This window comes from Heterodontus francisci, unplaced genomic scaffold (assembly GCF_036365525.1).
Source record: "Heterodontus francisci isolate sHetFra1 unplaced genomic scaffold, sHetFra1.hap1 HAP1_SCAFFOLD_184, whole genome shotgun sequence".
NCBI lineage: Eukaryota > Metazoa > Chordata > Chondrichthyes > Heterodontiformes > Heterodontidae > Heterodontus > Heterodontus francisci.
The window spans coordinates 1,025,971-1,030,643 of NW_027141723.1; the positions used below are offsets into that span (position 1 = coordinate 1,025,971).

Genomic DNA, 4,673 nt, shown 5'->3' on the forward strand with positions numbered 1-4,673 from the left:
AGGAGGGGTTTCCGGGCGCTGGGTAGGTGCTGGGTCGTTGGTTTCAGCTGCCTCCCCTTCCTTCTCAGGTTGAAGTTCCTCACTGCGGAGAAAGCTGCTGGTCTCCTTTCGAACAGCGGACGCCTTCGTCGAACCTTCTCCCGGCCTATCCTTGGACCTTGCCGCCTGAGCATAGCTGAGGCAACGTTTGGGGCAGGTCTTGTAGAGATGGCCTGCCGCACCGCACAAGTTGCAACACTTAGTCTGCTTACAGTCCTTGGTCTGATGGCCTTCCCCCTTGCAGTTCTTGCAAACAACCGTGCTGCAGTTGGCTGCCATGTGACCAGATTTGCCACAGGTGCGGCAAACTCTGGGCTGCCCAGCGTAGACCAAGAAGCCTCGACTTCCCCCGATAGCGAAGCTGGAGGGAGGGTGGATGATGGCTCCACTGGCATCTGCCTTCAAGGTCACCTTGACCTGCCGCTTGCTGGTCCAGATCCCAAAGGGGTCCTTGACATCAGTGCTGCTGCCGGCCACCTCGATGTACCTGGCGAGAAATGTGAGTACATCCACCACCGGAACATGGGGGTTGTAGAGGTGAATCGTCACCACCCAGTCCCGTTGTGATGGAAGCGTGAAGAGCGGCTCCGCTGTGACGATCGACAGTGGCGCCCGGTCCCCTTTCTCCTCGAACGCCTTCAGGAACTTGATGCATCCCGCCACGTTCCGGAACGTCACGTCGAAGTATCCACTGCTGGGGAAATCCTGGAGGCAGAAGACGTCCGTCGCTTGAAATCCGCAGCAATCGAAGAGAATTTTCTTGATGAAGAAGGTGCGATCGACCGGTGCATCTCCCTCCTTGTCCTTCACGACCACCCGAACGGTGTTGCGCACTCCCTGGCCCGAAGTTCGAAAATTGGTTATAGCCATTTTACTCAAAGCTTCCCCAGGATCAAAAGGCAATGATCATGTTCTCTTCTCAATCAAATAAGCACTGATAAGAGCAGATACTACACTTGATCTGAGCCAAAAGGCCGAGAAGCGGCAGTTCATGTTTCTTGCCAGTAGATGTCACTTCACTCCAATCCAGTGAAGTTTACAAATCTGAGAAAGACACAACAGGAAAGAATTGTTCACATTATAGTGAATGTGTGGGATTTAGAAATACTAGGAGTGGAGACGAGTTATTACTTGTCTGCTCGATCCCCATAGCCCTGTAAAATTATTTCCTTCAAGTGCCCATTCAAATTCCTTTTGTAATCCTCGATTGTCTCCATTTCCACCGCCCTCGTGGGCAGCGAGTTACAGATCATCACCAATCAGTGTAAGAAAGTTCTTGCGCACATTCCCCCTGTACCTCCTGTCCAAAACCTTCAATCTGTGTCCCATAGTCCTTGTACCAATAGTTTACGGGAACAATGTTTCCTTGCCAACTTATTTAAAACTGTCACAGCCGAAAACACATCTATCAATTCTCCCCTCACTCTCCTTTGATGCAGGTAGAACAACCCTAGCCTTTCCAACCTAACCTTGTAACTAAAATCCTCCATCCCTGGATCCATTCTGGTGAATTTCCTCTGCATCCTCTCAAGGACGCTCACATTCTTTCTTAAGTGTGGTAAGCAAAACTGGAAGCAACACTCCAACTGGGGCCGAACCAGAGCGTTATAATGGTTCAGCATAACTTCCCTGCTTTGTACTCAATGCCTCTTTTTTTCAAGCCCAAGATCCCATATGCTTTGCTAACCACTCTCGCAATATGTCTTGCCACCTTCAAAGATTGATGTACATGAACCCCAAGTCCCTCTGTTCCAACACACTCTTTAGAACTGTGCCAAGAAGTAAATATTGCCTCTCCCTATTCCTTATGCCAAAATACATCATCTCACACTTGTCACTATTAAATTCCATCTGCCACCTGTCTGCCCATTCTGTTAGCCTATCATTGTCCTGTTGCAGGCAGTTCATATCATCCTCACTGTTTGCCACTCCTCAAAGTTTGTTGTCATCGGGATATTTTGAGATTTTACTCAATATTCCAAGATCCAAGTCATTTATCTTTAGCAAAAAAAGCAGTGGTTCTAGCACTGACCCTTGGGGAACACCACTGTCGACTATCCTCCAGTCTGACAAAGAATCATTTAATAAGACTCCCTGTTTTCTGTCCTTAAACCAATTTTCTATCCAATTGGACACTGACCCTCCTATACTACGAACCTCAATTTTGTAAACCCCACTTTCATGTGGTACCTTGTCAAACGCTTCCTTAAAATCCATATAAACAACATCCACTGCATTCCCTTTTGCAAGCTGCTCTGTTAGCACATCAAAAAATGCAGTTCGATTAGTCAAGCATGAACTCCCATTTATAAATCCATGCTCACTCTCCTTAATTAACTCAAACCTCTCCAAGTGACTGTTGATTTTTTACCCTGATTATTCTTTCTAAAACCTTACCCACCGCTGCTGTTAATCTAACTAGCCTGTAGTTAGCCGGACTGTCCTTACACCCTTTCTTGAATAAGGGCGTCGCATTTGCCACTGTTTACTCCTGGCACCTCCCCCGTATCCAGGGAAGATTGGAAGATTATGGCAAACTCTTCCATTATCTGCATCCGCATTTCCTTTCGCAACCTGGGATGTGAGCCATCCAGACCAGGTGATTTATCTACCCTAAGCACAGCCAGCCTTTTTAGTACCTCCCTCTCTCAATTTGTACCCTCTCCATTGACTCTACTCTCTTCACTTCGACTGATATTTTGTCAAATTCCACTTCCTTAGTGATCACTGATACAAAGTACTCATTAAGTAGATTAACATTGCCCTGCACCTCTAAGCTTATGTTATCCTTTTTGTCCCTAATAGGCCCGACTCAACCTCTTACTACCCACTTATCATTTACATGCTGCTCGAAGATTTTTGGGTTTCCTTTCATGTTGACTGCCAGTCTATTCTCATAGAAATAGAGAATAAGCAAATATAGAAGATGTAAGTATTTCCCATCCTTGATGAGGTGGAACTTTCTTTTGTTGTGGGTGGTAATGACTTGGCCCACGAGTGTGGTGGAAGCAGAGACAATCAATGAATTGAAAAGGAAATTGGATGGATACTTGAAGGAAAGAAACTTGCAGGAGGAAAGGGATCGAGCTGGTGAGTGGAACTGACTAGATTGCTCCTGGGAGAGCCAGCATGGACGTGATAGGCCAAACGACCACCTTCTGTGCTGTAAATGACTCTGTGTTGTTTCTCAAATTCAATCCACTGGTGCTTGGTAAATAATTTCAAAGTAAATTGTGCAACCGGAAAATCAGAACCAAGGCAAGGAACGCATAAGGAAGCAAAATTGCTGAAACCCGGGACTTTTAGATCTTCAGTCTAACGCTCTCCCAACTGAGCTATTTCAGCCCTGCATCAACAGTGGCTTGGTGTCCTTGTTTAGGAAGAAAATACATACATTCAAGTTTTCCAAAAAATTAAAGAACACAACATGTGAGTAATATTCCCCATTGCTTTCTCAGTACTGATGGATTGTGAAGCGGGAGACAGCCAGAAGTGCCACTGAGCCGCACAGACCCCGAGCTGAGAATGAAATGAGATCAAATGCAATCTCTCATAGTGAGATGCTGCTGAGAGGTAAGAGTCCTGAATCAAAGCGAGACTTGCTCATTTCAAACACTCCCTGTACTCTCTGCTCATGAAGCCTTAAAAAAGGGAAAAACATAATGGCACTCAAACTCACAACCCTGCCATTAAAAGTCTCATATTCGACTGACAGAACTGTCACTTCTACTCGGTCTCTTATTGGATGGATGCAACTCCAACGCAGGGATGGCATTCAAATCCTCCCATGGGTCCACATGTCAGACTGAGTTCCATGTTGGAGATTCAAGCAAAGGAAATCTGCTCACTTCCAAAACTATCAGCGAATTGAAGCTGATAACAATCAACATCATCGGAGGTCAGAACTACCTGGTGAAAGGAGACACCCTGAAGAAGGATCCACAATTATTCAAAGGCATCGACAAAGTGAAAAACAAGAAAATCGATGAGTCAATGCAAGCCAAACAACAGAAACACTGAAGAATTCCATTCCATTCCAGTCCAGAACCCAGTCCAGTTGTTTTTGGAGTCAGGTCACAATTACAGCAACAACTTTATATTCCCACTTGGCTATCTGTACATTTAGTTAATTGAAATTTTGTCGACAAGCTCTTTGAATCCAGTTGTCTGGTCCTCACGCCAGCTCCGCATGGAAGGCAATTCCACCTTCTGCAAGGCTGAAACCAAAAGAGAACCTTAATCTAAAAATTCCAGCAGACCAAGGCTGGTCCCGAACTTGAACCCGGGATCTCTCGCTTGTTAATTAAACCATACACCATAAGCGAGAATCATACCCCTGGACCAACGAGCCACTGACAGCTCAGGCTTTATTAGCTGCTGTGGAATTTCACTGGAACCCCCCAGCCAATCATCCATTTTTTTTCAGATCAAAGCAACATCCTGCAAATGCTGAAATAAAAACAGAAAGTGCTGGAAATGTTCAGCAGCTCTGGCAGCATCTGTGCTGTGAGAAACACAGTTAACGTTTCAGGGCACTCACCTTTTGTTTCAGCCATCCTTTCAGACTGCTTCTGTCCATCCAATCTCACTTCCTATTCTATCCACATTCTAACCATTCACTACGTTACTACATT

The 4,673-nt window shown here is 45.6% G+C and overlaps 1 pseudogene; it reads right to left on the reverse strand.

Annotated features, from left to right (window-relative positions):
* Positions 1-916: 916 nt before the first annotated feature.
* On the reverse strand, positions 917-1,025 carry LOC137364496 (U2 spliceosomal RNA; annotated as a pseudogene).
* Between the last annotated feature and the right edge of the window lie 3,648 nt (positions 1,026-4,673).